This window comes from Ambystoma mexicanum, chromosome 2q, assembly GCF_040938575.1.
Source record: "Ambystoma mexicanum isolate Mex_15411 chromosome 2q, UKY_AmexF1_1, whole genome shotgun sequence".
Classification (NCBI taxonomy): Eukaryota; Metazoa; Chordata; class Amphibia; order Caudata; family Ambystomatidae; genus Ambystoma; species Ambystoma mexicanum.
This window is the reverse complement of record NC_090924.1, coordinates 285,788,666-285,802,963: the sequence shown is the minus strand read 5'-3', so window position 1 is coordinate 285,802,963 and position 14,298 is coordinate 285,788,666.

Sequence of the window (14,298 nt, the reverse complement as noted above, 5' to 3'; positions counted from 1 at the left end):
CTGTCAAAGAGGACCTTTGATCAGCTGAATTCAGGAAGGAGGGAGAGATACCAGCTCTCTCTCACCCCTCTTCCTGGACAACTCCAGAACTCCGACGGGAAGGAAATTCCTGTCGAGGGGTCTGCAGAGCTGGAAATTAAAATAGGGCCTAACAAGATGAAGCATCCGGTCGTAGTTGTGGCCCCAGAGGGAACCCCTTGTCTATTAGGGAATGACATCCTCCGTAGGTTGTCTCCCCTAATAGACTGTGTGAATAAGGTACTCTGGACCCACAAGCCAATCAAATTAAAACATAGTGTCAACCATGTTAGTCTAAACGGCACATGCCACATGGTTGAACAAAAACCAGACCAAATTAAGTTTTATCTTCAAAATAATGAAATACCCGATGTTACCATAATTGCTGTCCTACCACAAACTGATGATGGGAACTCCTCTCCATTTCTGAAAATCAAACTTCCCTCCAGTCTCAAGTGGCATTCAATACTGGAAGGAAATACTCTGAAATTCTATACTAATTCGCAATCAGAAAATCCCAATTCCATAGCCAAAATTGATAACAAACCATTCCCAAGTGTAGCTGGCATTCTGAAGAAGGGTGAGCAGCTCTTCCTCCCGATTCAGTTAGAGGACGGGAAGGAGTCTGTCCTTGCCTGAGTTGGCTTGAATAGCGAAGAAAGCTTCATCAGTGAAGTATTATTCAAGAAACTCCAAAAAGGCCAGACTCTGCCCGGGTTGAGTCAATTTGTCCATGGGTATGGGGCCTGGAAATTCCCCATTCCACACATCGTCTGCTTACCAGTTATATGATAAAAATTTCTAGCGGTGACAAAAGCATAGAACACAATTGTTGGGTTGTGCGAGGGGCTCCTTCTGCCTTTTATATGGACAGTCGCCTCATCAACCGGCTCAAGATTAATTTGGACCCCAGTCATTGCCAAGCCTGGTCCCAACTAGAGAGTAAATATCAGGATCCTGGCAATCCTAAAGAAATCCTTCCGGTCAGCCCTAGTGCTACGGTAGGAAATAGAAGTTCAGAAAAGGAGGAGAGGTCACCATCCCAGGCCTCACCTACAGAATCCGCATCCCCAAAAGTGACATGATGAAAGAAAAAGCGGGTCCACATCAATCAGCTAAAGAGTTGCCACCCCATGCACACTTTGCAGCAAATAGTGGAGCCTAAAGAAAACACATTGGGAGAGAATTCTGAAGCATAGGAATATTTCAAATTGTCACTGAATACATGCGTGGAATATTTCAAAATTGGCACTGAACGCATGAGTGGAATATTTCAAATTGTTACTGAATGCATGCGTATATCCCACTTCTGAAATCCCAATTGGAGGACAGTAGGGGGGAAAATTGCCATAACTGGTTTGTGTTCTATTTTGTAGATGGCACTGAGAATACCTAACAATCAAGGAGGACCTCCTCGGGGACCCGGGAGGAGAAACCCAGAGTGTTGCTGCACTCCTGAAGAGAAGCCCCGATACAGGGGTATTGTTCCTATTCCAACCAGAGCCGGCGAGGAGAGAGTGTTACATCATTCGCTGATGGAAGAACTTACACCTAAACAAACCTGTGTTTTTCACGAAAAGAAAGAAAAATCCTACTTGCCCGACTTCCCCACGACTATAAGTCAAGCCGAAGTCGGGTGGAGGGGTTTCTGTGGGATATTTTGACCCATTCCAATGTGCCTCACTACATCACTGTACTGAAATGTTGAAGGAAACAGCCCAAAATGACCACGCTCACTCCTGTGCGTGCCACAATCTTCAAAACTGTGTTTGTGGCACAACCAGAAATCGGCTACACACCCTGCCAGACACAATTAGGGGGGGGGGTGAAAACAGAGTTCTCACTGCAGGAGCATGCCAGTGGGCTCTGCCACATTCAACATGGAGCCAAGGAAAGAAACAGCATCATTGTGCTGAAAACAGAAAATGCTTTTTAAAATGTTAGCTTTTCAACCTTACAAAGTGCTGTTTTTGGTGCTAGATCCATTCATTACTCCTGAATCATTGAGATTAAACGGGACCTGCAATGCCCAGGAACATCCAGTGTGGCTCAGAGGAACCAGGCCTCATTTAATGGCAGCTGCCTCAAAATGTATCTTTGAAAAAGCAACCCAGGAACCCTTGTTTTCATTTTCCACAGGGGGAAAAGTGGCTAAACTTTGCAAAAGGTATCAGAATCAGCTGTGCAGAGAAAAACTCTAAACAAAGGCATGATACATATATCCATGCTGCAAAACATTCCAGCACTCAAGGGAAGAACTAATGCTGACTAAAATGTGGATTTGCTGCAGAGGAAAATCGGATTTAAAGAGATCAGTTTAATATGCTTTTTCATGAATGAAAGGCAAATATGCCTGTTTTAAAGTATGTTTTGGTTTAAAGGCTTAATTCTTTAAGAATGTCAAAAGATTGCTAATGTTAAAAAATGCACCTATAAACTGTGTTAATTTTATATGTTTAAATTAAAGATGTAGGTGAAACTTAAAGCTCTGCCTAGTATGAGTTAATCAACTATATAAAAAAAAATATCCTGCTCTGAGCCTTAGAAAGGTTGACACCTCAACTGCTGGCAGGAAAGGCTAATTGCTGCTGAGAGGCCTCACATACTCATGACAAAGAACCTCATTAGACATTTGTCTGTGCCCCAGGCGAAGACAATGGCAGGCTGGGACACTCACTCTTCCAGGTTAGGGGCAGGAAGCTCCACTCTCCAAGGAGAGGCCTCTCATTCACCTTCAAAGGATTTGCCATTTGCTCACACTTGGGAAGAAAGAAAAAAAAACGGACATGTGATTTTTGGGTTTAAAATGCTTAATTTGCCACTGAACTCCAAGACATTTAACTTGGCAGCAAGAATAAGAAAAAGCGTGAAAAGTACTGGCATCTAAATCTGAATTTATGCTACTCATTTGAAAACTTGGTAGAATTTCTTACTGCGTAAGGAACTGAAGTTATGAAGAATGACCAGTTGCGCAGAAACTATTAATGTTGCAAACATCATATTATGTACCCATATCTAGGGGTAATTGCACCTATATGTACAGAATTGGGACATGTTAGGCTAAAACTTTTATTCAGAAAATTGCCAAAATTCAACAGAAAGACTAAACCAGGTACCACTGACTTGGGAGTTGGATTAGAATGTGACCCACGAAATATGTAATTTATGTATCCGATTTTCTTAGAGGGTATAACTACATAAATATGTATTTGTGGGAAAGTTAGATTTTGGTCCCAATAACTATGGGAGGTTTCCAGATTATATCATAAAACATGATAGCCCTCTCTGTCATCCAACCAGCAAAGAGCAAGGTGGAAACTGTGCTCTTGCCCAATCATAGCCTTGTGGGTATGGGTAGTAAGTCTGCCCCTAACATAAACTTTGGTGATGTCACTTGGCATGATAAATAAGGGAACCTGACAACACACAGAGATACACTGATTCCTGACTCCATCCTGCTTTCTGCGTGACACCCTCTTCCTGAATTCTCCATCGTTGTTCCTGATTCCAGATTTCTTAGCAAAGCCAATACCTCTGAATTGCTGAACCCCTTTTCAGCTAGGCCCAAATTTTGAAGCAATCCCAAAACTTACGGTAAGCAATTGATCCAGTCTGGCTTGCTACCATTAATGCTTGCCTGCTCCAAACTCACCATCCCACTGATCTCCAGTCTCCAGTAACCAGTGCAGTCCAGTGCAGTCTAGTCTGAGGTGCCAACCCAGGTGACCAGAACCGCAGCTGACCTAAATCCGCCAGAAGTGCCCTGCTGTCCTCTAGACCTGATCCGTTTGATGACCAGAGTCTTTGACGGTCCAAAATCATAATTTAAAGTGGACTGTAAGTATAAGTAGGAATCATATTATCCCATAGCATATCTTGCTTTGCCTTGTCTTATCCCAATTTATAAAACATCCTGTCTTTAACTTAAGAACCTGAAATATTGTCAGAACCATTCTTGCAACCCTGTTTGTGATTCTTAGTGTTAGCACCGATTTTCTCCTCATTTTTGTTTTACTAAACCATAAGCCATTAGTGATTATGATTAAATAAAGTAATTTGCATAAAGAAAACAGGATATCCGCCACGTGAAGGGTTACAAGCGGCTGTGTAACTGTGGAGATTCATGGGTGGCATTCCCTTTTTCTTAGCCACTAAATCTAGTTTAAGTAACATTGACCTGTCATTTTAAAACCGATTTACAGTTTTTCTCTACTCTATTTTTCTAAAAACACCTCTCATTCAACCTTTCATAACTTTCTAAATGTAATAGCTAAAGGCTTCATTTTAACTCTGAATTAAACATAGGACCTGTAGCTACATCCCAACATAAGAACCGCATCCATTTTTCTTAAACATTGTTTAGTGAATTTTAGGCAGGAATTTACTTGCTGGTGCATTGTGGTAACTCTCCCATTGGCAAATCCTTTGTTCACCTGTGCATTTAGGTCATTTTTCCTATGGAACCAAATCATCCTTTACCTAAAAGGCACCGATCTTGAAGCACTTCTCCGTGCACCAGAACCCTCAGGAGGCTCGCAAAGCGGCCTACTACCTACAGTGCAGAGAAGATAAAGCACTGAGAGAGTTTGTCCAAGAATTAAAGCAGACATTTGCCCAAACCGCTAGACGGGTGCACACCAACAGTAGGGAGTTCATCAATACCTATTTCCATGCCCTCCCTAACTACATAATGACGCAACTGGTTAGGTACTTCCACAAAGAAAGGACCCATGTACTGGGTGATATAGCAAGCTACCTGGAACTACGAGGTCCAAAAGCCTGTGGAAAGTAAGAATTCCCCCCAAAATCCCAAACCAACCAACACTCCCGCAGCTGCCAAGGTGGCTGAGGTGAAGAATACCCCAATTTGGACTTGTAAATGGGGGGGGGCCTAAAAATACACCTCCCGCTAACAAACCAAACCAGAGGCAGAGAAGATCCTCTGACCAGTCCCAAGAAGGTGGTAGCCAGGCAGGATATCCCACAAATGTGTCACCAGACTCTGCCAACTATATTAGCCAATGGTATAAGGCAAACAAACCTATATTGGGGTGCGTATGGACTCCCCCGGCTCAAGGGGGATTCACCCAGTAAAGCATGGCCCCAGGTAATTTAACTCCCAACTTTTCTCCAAATTTCCCACAAAACGTCCCTCAGGAGAGCAGTAATATTCCACTCTCCAGTTTAAGTTTCTTCCCCAGGTACCCTCCAAACCCCAACATAGAGTACAATCCTTCCCTCTCTCCCCACTTTGAGGAGTCTAGACCCCCAAATCAGGGATAAGGGAGACCAAGGATGGAGGGCTACCAGGGAAACCCTCCACACCCAAGCTACTCTTGGAGAAGGGACAGTTACCCTTTGCAAGAGTTGCAAAGATTTGACCCAAGACCCCTGTATCAGCCAGAGAGGGTGTCACAACTGGAGTGCCAGGTCCAGAGCTTGAACCAAGAGCTGAGTCACATGCTGAGGGATCAGCTGAGCCCTCCCATGAACATAGCTGGCCAGAATAGCTTGAACACAGGGTCTGGCACCTCGGAACAATCACTGGGAGCAAACCACAACAACCAACAGGTTCCAGAGGACGCGGCTCGGGAGGAAGGGGAATGCAAAGTTCTAGAGGAAGCTTCCGTCCTCACCCATGAAAAGCCCCTAGAAACTTCTGAACCTGAAACCAAATCTCCTACCCCTGAAAAACTGCAACCTAGGGAACAGAGGGTAAGTAGGAGAAACCAAGTGATCAAGAAGAAAGATTTTGTGGAGGAAGTCTGAATCCTCCAGTTTCAAGGGGAAGAATCCCTGGAGGATTCAGGGATGATAGTCTTTTCTTTCAAGGATGGGGGATTATTACCAAAGAAAATTGGGTCCCAAAAGACCCTTTCTTAGATTGAGTAAGTATGGGGACTGACATAGAACCGCCTATCCCTGACCACAGAAATGTCATCCCGAGAACTCACAAATAAATGAGGGATCCTCCCATCAAACTGGTTCAAGTGACAGTCTCCAGGAAAAGGGGGACAGCACAGAATTAATGGAAAAAGGGGATTCACAAACTCTCCAAGTCTCAGGATGGCAAATTTTCTTCACAGATTCCCGAACTCCAACACCGAAAATTGGCCAAGGTCACACAGTGTCAGAGTTCAAAATAAACAAGTTCACCGGCCAGCTGGCCCAAAATGCACATTTCCTTTGACCCTTGGAGGAGAAAGACGGTAGGTTTTATGCCGCCGTCAGGGTGCAAGGGCAGTGTGCATTTTCAGCGCTGGTGGATATAGGATCCCAAGCCACACTTTTGTCCATAGGGACATTAGATCAGCTCAATGCAGGAAGAGGGGAGAGTCACCAAATTCCCCTCACACCTCTTCCTGGACATCTCCAGAACTTCAACAGGAATGACATTCCTGTCGAGGGGACTGCGGATATAGAGATAAAAATTGGGCAACACAAGGTGAAACATCCAGTTATAGTTGTTACTCCAGAGGGAACACCCTTTCTCTTAATGAATGACCTCCTACAGCGTTGTCACCCTTAATGGACTGCATGAACAAGGTCCTCTGGACACAGACTAACCGGCCAATAAAATTAAAACAGAGCACAAACTGTGGAAGCTTAAATGGCACATGCCATATGGTTGAGCAGCGGTCTGACAAAATTGAGTTCCACTTTAGGAACAATCAAGTCCCTGACATAACTGTAATTGCTGTAGGAGAACAAACTGGTGATGGGAACCGCTCCATTCCTGAAAATCAACCTTCCTCCCAGTTTTAAGTGGCATTCCACACTGGAAGGAAATACCCTGGCATTTTATACTGATCCACAATTTGAAGAAAACCCAAACTCCATGAGAAAAGGTGATGAAAAACCAGCTCAAAACTTGGCTGATATTCAGAAAAAGGGCAAACAGTTGTTCCTCCAGATTCAGGTAAATGAGGGGGGGGGGCTGTTCTCGCCGGAGTATCCCTGAATAATGGAAAAAGCTTCATCAGCGAAGCGTTATAAAGGAAACTCCAACAAGATCGGCTTTGTTCTAACCCAGTTGAAGGAAGCCAGAGCAAAACTGTCATTCCAGAAGGCGAAGTGGTGTAAGACCCACTTGAACTTCATAGGGTGTGAAATCACCCCTGAGGGTCTCTGTCCCCAGGCAAAAAAGGTGGAAGCATTACTAAAACTAAAATACCCCACAACACTGTGTGAACTAAGGAGCCTTCTTTGATTGACTAATTGCAGTAGACAGGTCATAGAAGATAACGCAGAGGTCACGAGACCCTTGGTCCATTTACTAGAGGCAGGGGTCAAGTGGCAGTGGGATCCAGTACAAGCCGAGGCAGTGAAACAACTGAAGAGACGCCTCTCCCAAGTGCTTTGTTTAGCTAACCCCGTCAACAAGAAGTAGTTCTTCTTGGAGACAGAGTTCTCAAATATGTGTTTAACAGCAGTATTTATACCAGAAGCATGACAAGGTCAATAAAGTAATCTCCTACGCGAGTAAGACTTTATACTCTGTGGAGGAAAAATTCAATGATTGTGAGACGGCACTCCTGGCAACGGTGTGGGCATTGAAAAATGACCACCTGTTCATCCAGGGGGAGCACATCATCGTCAAGACTCCTCCCCAGCCTTTACAATATCTCCAAAGTGACAGAACCCAGTTACCTATGGGTTGGGAGCGCAATGCAAATAAATAAACAAACAAACAAACAAACAAACAGAATCCATGTGGGGAATGTGAGTAATTCCAGAATAACTTAGTGGATTCTGTCCATGCAAGGCTTTCCTCTGGAGGTCAGAAATGGCTAAAACAAGAAGAGTCCCTTCAAGCAAGGTTTGGATGACTTGCATGATTGTGCTCGGGACAACTGTTTTGAGGATGAAAATCTAAAAACACAAGACAACATGGAGCCGTACCTGACTTCCCCGCACAAAATCTATGAGGAAGACATGTGTCAGACATGTGCCAGGTGATGCCCACAGTTTATGTGGATGGGGGCTCCCACCATTTAGATAACAAAGAGGAAAATAAACTGGTGGCTGGCATTGGAAATGCCTGGGGGAATGATGTCCTGGAGCCCTCCGCTGGGTACAAGATTGGTCCCAGAAGTAGTTAGGTGGTGGAGTTGATGGCGGTTCATCAGGCCATCCTTGCTGCCATGCAACACTGACTCCACAAACTGGTCATAATCACTGATACAGATTATGTGCGGAACGGGTTCGTGGAGCACCTGATCAATTGGAAAACCAGAGGCATGCTGTGTGCAAATACTAAACCACTCACGCATGGCAAACCAATACTTTCCATTGATGATCTGGTCACCTCTAATGAGATGACCCTCTACTAGAAGAAGATGAAGGGTCATTCCAGAATAGAGGGACCAAACAAAACTGGAAATGACCTGGCTGACAAGTTGGCCAAAACCGGACCCATCCATGGGAATCTCATTGATATCTAGTCCCTGTTGGGGGAAATCCCGGTCACTGCTGTCACCATATCTCAAACACTTGCCCAAAATGAACTCTCAACTGCTCAGCAGAGTAAGGGGACCCCAGATGCTGATTTGTTCACGGCACAAAAAGGGGATCCAATTATTGGGAAAATGTATCGACACATTGAAGACCCCGTGAATTTTTCTCTGACTGAAACCAATTACGTCGGGAAAGAGGATCTCCGGGTGTTGATGAAGTTTCCCAAAATTTTCCGAATCCAAGACAGTTTGTTGGTACAGCGATCTATTGCTGGATGTGACCAGTGGGTGGTACCTACCTTATTTCAAAGCCTGATGTTGAGTCATGTTTACTGTAACATGCTTGTTTACCAAATTGGTGGAATGTCTCCCGGCCCCAAATTGCAAGGAAGAAACAGCAGCTGCCCTGATGACCAATCACATCTTCTCAAATTTTGGACTTCCCCAAAGGATTGAGTCAGACCGAGGAAGTCACTTCACCAGCGAGTTGATAACAAAGATGTGGGAGATACTTGGAGTAAAGAGAAAACTTCACATTTCTTAACACCCAGCCTCTAGTGGGGGGTTTGGAGAGGTACACTAAAATGATTGCGAGCATCTGTTATGCTTGATTTATGCTTGGTTCAAAATGGCGTGGGCGCACAATGCATTCTGGGAGCGCTCGGAGCCATGTTGGATATTTACTTCACTACGCAGTGAAAGGCTGCACACATTTTGCTGAAGTGTTAGATTCACAGTGCTGAGACAAACATGCTTTTCCAAACTTGGTATGAAGTCAAGGCCATTTCTGCTTGGAAAGCTAACGTTGTTATGGCTTGCTACTGTTCTTTGTGGAGTGTGTTTTTAGAGCAGGGAGGCCCTGCGTTCCTTGGGGGGAGCTCTCGATTGACCCAGCTGGCAACCGACAGCTGTTCCTCAACTGCGCAGGTGCAATTTCCAGAAGGTTCGAGAATTAACTCCCCTTTGTGGAGTGTCTATATATGCGGAAACCCGGAGGGGGACAGGTGAGACTTCAGCCAGAGAAGGACGCTCCGTATGGCCTTCCTGTGAGCTGTGGTACTCTCGGCCTGGCTGTCCCCGGAGTCTTCCAGCCGCTTCTGGACGAGATGAGGACTTCAATTATGCTCACGGTGATGTATTTCCTTTTGACTTCTTTATTTCTTCTGTGAACTATGTCCATATTATTTGAATGAGTTATTTCTATGTACGTAAAGAGCTGATTTGTCTTCTAAGAGTGCATGGTTGTGAATTATTGTGTCTGTCTGTTTTTTTGGTTCAAAGTACTTGCTCCATAATTGCATTGATGATTTATGGTTGTTTCGTGCACTTTTCGGGGGAGAGCAGTACAGCATCCTAAAGAAGTTTATGGCAGACTCTGGGCCTAGTTGGGACATCTGATTACCATTTGTTGTGATGGCCATCAGGTCTACACCATCTTCTGCTACCCAAATGTCTCCATTCAAGCTAATGACTGGATGATAAAATGGTGCTGCCACAGCATCTGCTGTACAGAATGCAAGAGCAGGCACTAATCAACGCATCCATCACACATTAATATATTGAGAATCGGAGAAAACACCTTCAACATGTTTTGGCGTAAACTCAACAGAATCTGGAAAAATCGGCAGAGGGGATGAAAACCCACTATGATTTAAAGACCACTAAAAAAGAATATCAAGTAAGAGACAGGGTCTACTTGTACAATTTTCAGAGGAACCAGACCAAGGAGCGTAAATTCCTTCCCTCCTGGCGCGGCCCCTTTGAAATTGTAGACAAAATCTCACCCGTCGCCTATAAGATCTGCATTTCTAAAGGAGAAAAAACAGAAGAGAAATGGGTCCACATCACTCAGTTGAATCGCTGTCATCCCAGGCAGAACTTGCGACGGAATGAAGGCCCCAGTGAGGGTAGAGCCCAGGAATCCTCTGAGGAGTAAAGGTAAGGAATTGGAACCTGGATGAAGAAGATCATACATTAAAAGGGAGTAGGACAATTATTAGTATTTTAAAAAAATGTTGGAATTGAAAATGGACCAAATGTGTGTGAGATAAATGTACATAGAAAAATCAAATGTGTGCTCTCTATGTGTGCCTTGTATGTATCTCTTCTGCTGTTTTGTTGTCTATTTTCATGTCCCTACCTGAGAAAATGGTATTGTGTAAAATAATTAATCTCTCCGTTCTTCTTGGCAGATCTATTAATTCCTTGCCCCTACAAGCCAGAGTAGAGCTGCTGGAAGATGGGGATGCCTGAAAATGTTACTTGCCACAAATGAGGGGAAGACCTCATGATACTTTTGAAAAAGGTCTGGAAAGGCTAAAACCATGTTGACAGGAACAGCGACATCCAGCGTGTAAATAAAATGACCAGATTGTGTACACATTTGCACTGCAGAATGGAGTGCTGTACTTTGACCAAAATCATTGCCTTCCAAAGCCATTGTCATGTTCAATTAAATACATGCTCTTCCAAATGTGTGCACACCTTTCAACATAAGAGTTTGGTTCCTGTCATGTTGGGAGCCAGAACTTGGTTAAAAAACTGTAGTCAAATGAAGGCTCTTTTCCACTGCTGGGACTACAAAAGACATTTTGATTTTGCCTTAAGTAACACTTTGAAAACCAGGTGTGCATCAAATTCTTGAAAAGTGTAGTTATGTTTCCCACATGTAACCTTTGTGCATTTCCAGAGTTTATGTCAAATCAAAATGCAAGCTAAAGAGGCAATTTTAGCTGAAGAAAGGAAGGGGAATTCATTGCCAGTGAGTTTCAATTCCTGGCTGTGAATCCACCCACAAGTGTAACTGGATTTCAAAGCTGTGTTGCCAAGGGAATGAGCTGAGGAATTCCCTGGACCTCCAGGTTTTATGACCAAAAGCACTCAGTCTGTCGTAAACATAGCCATTAGACTTTGAAGCTGTAGGCTAACCTAAACAAATGGGTCCCTCTTGACGTGAGAGCTACAAACCAGATCTGTGCTCGCAGAGGGGGAAGAGTGAAGGCGGAGCGTCACACCCATTGCACACAATAGGAGACATGCTATTTTAGGGAAGACTTGTGAAGTATTAATCGTACAATATTTATGTTTGCATTTATGAAAACCTGCCTGTGAGCTGCTGCTGGTGGACCAAAAACAATTCTGGTGACACAAACCTATCAAACTTTATAAGTAAAACATTAATTGTCTCCTCTGCATAAATATGACAAATGTGTAACAGGTGATAGAGATTCTGCTAATCGAATGTCTGATTATTAAGTATTATAGTTTGGGCATAAACGAGGACAAACTGTGATGCTGCCATAGAATAACCTACAAACATCTAGGTCGGAACATTGGATTCACAAAAAAATACAGTGGGCCTCATCACGACCTCGGTGGTAACCCTTAACTCCGGCGGTAGCGCTATTACCGACGGATTTAAGGGTTCGCCGAATCAGGGCCTTGGCGGATTTCAACCCAGCTCTGAGCTGGCGGTAAAAGCGTGAATTTTCCCCATTGAGCCCAATGGGGAATGGGGAATTCCCGAATGGGCTCAATGGGGAATGGGGATTTACTTTACCGCCGAACTCGTGATCCAGCGCTATTAGCACCAGGGAGTTCGGCGGTAGGGCTAATACCACCGGCGTTACCGCCCAAGTCGTGATGAGGCCCAGTGTCTGAATATGCTGGCATATGTGGCATAATCTAATGAGAAATGGTATTTATTAAAAAGTCAGATTTCCTGGTGCAGAAGCCTGATCCAACCCCCAGTCTTTGTCAGATGATGGAGGGGGTATCCTCCCCTGGCTTGTCAAATCACTCCCCCATTCTCTGGACCTAATGGCTTGCAGAGGGGGAGGGAACCCTTGACCAATGCCCCATCAGTTGTACGAGAAGGATGACACATCTGTGATGTCATTTGGCTTATATACAGGTTACTCCTCCTTAACTGGAGATTCACTCTACAAAATACAAGGTGTGCAGCTGACTAAAATCTGGAGCTATCCTTGCAGAAATGTGGCCTAGTCTTGGAGTGAAGCAGAGAGTTGGAGAAGCTGATTTGGAGGGCAGGGAGAGGCCTCAACTGACCCCCTTGATGGTCCCTGCAGTGAAGCCGTGGCACCCCTTCATGACCATAAAGCCTTTTTCTCTTGTAAGTATTGACCTCCCCTGGCATAGATTAAAAAAGTCCTCTATTCTTAAGCACTACCCTAGAGATTCCACGTGGGAAAAATCCCCCATCCTTTCTGTTTGTGAAATGCCGTCCTTTTTCTAGTGAAAAGTATTTTAGTTGTTTTTGCAATGTGGTAACTGTCCCATTGACAAATCCTGTGTTCATCTGTGCATATAAGTCCTTTTTCCTATAGAACCAAAGCATCTTTTGTTTGCCTGTTGATTATAGTCCTGTTTCCTCTGAAAAGTCCCTTGTTGGCCTGCATACTTAAGTCATTTTCCTGCAGAAGAATCCATTGTATATCCATGTATTTTCAACCATTTCCTATTCAAGAATTTCCAGTGTTGGTGTAGATCCCTAGCATATTTGGCGTATTAAATCAATTAATTCCCACATTACTTCACGGATTAGGGAAAGGTGGCATTCAAAACTACCTCTCCCTTTCTGGTAAATATAAATTGTTCCCCAACAAGTCTGTTCATTAAGAGCTGAAAAACCAATGGTTCCTTGTGTTAAACTGTGTGTTTAAAAAGGAATTCCCATTTGCATCTGCCATATTAAACCCAAGCCGTTTTCCCATTGTGAGTAATCCCTTTGCCCAAAGCATACCTGTGAGTTGCCCCTGTCATTTTCACTGAAAACCGTGGTTCCTATGTGCCTTTCTCATTGTTGAAAGCGTCTGTTATTTTCAGCCCCAGCAAAATGAATGATTTACAATGTTGTTTTTCTAAAAATGTCTTTTAATCCTTTAAAAGTGTTTTTCTAGAGTACTCCCCTTCCCCTATCACGTCTAAGCGCGGATATTGAATTGCATGTTTTTCATTTTTCCTTGCTCAGAGCTTGTCTGTCACTTCACAGCCCCAGAAAAAACAAGTGTGATATATCTGTAACGCTCACCTGGCTCCCACGGAGGCTCTGGTCTGGGTTGCTGTGGCCTCTTCAAGCGTGATGCGCAGAATTTGGACCACCGATTGAACAGGACCCCCATATCTTGCTTGTCTGGCCCGTAGGAATATCCTTCTGCAGATGAGAAAGGGGATTAACTGTCTGCTGAATAGTGTGCTTGCTCCCCCTTTCCCTCTTCGTTCTTCTCTGACTTCCTCCAAAACCCCCGGTTTAAGCTCACCTTATGGTTTGGAAGGATGAACTCTCCATCCTGCTTCTGGTGCAGAGGCGCGCGTTCGTCCAGTTACTTCACTGGTTTTCAGAATGGCGCTGGCAAATCCACTTGACTTTTCTGAGCGATACACCGTAAGTATGAAGATGCAAAAGTTCAAGTGTGAGCCTCCTTTTATGTTGTTTTTCCTAACCTGTGATCTGTCCTTTATTTCAGGTGCAGAACAAGGCGATGCGTTGAGGGGTTAAATTGCCGGTGGTAAAATCAGGTGAGTTAGTGATGAGGGCGACCCCTCCAAATGTCTTTATAATTCCCCAGTAATGTCTTTTGTCCTTTCCCCATAGGGGCCGGGGTGCGGTACCTGCCAAAGATGCGGCGCCGACCCGAGATGTGGAATGGTTCACCAAGAAAAGCCAGTAAGTAATATGGCTGAAAATTCGGCTTTCCTCTTGTGTTCCCTTGCTCACCTTTTGTCTCTTCTTCTCTCCCCTAGGTGCAGAGATGTGGCGACCGCTGCTGAGAGCCGCGATGGAGCCGGGCGGCGTCTCGGGAAC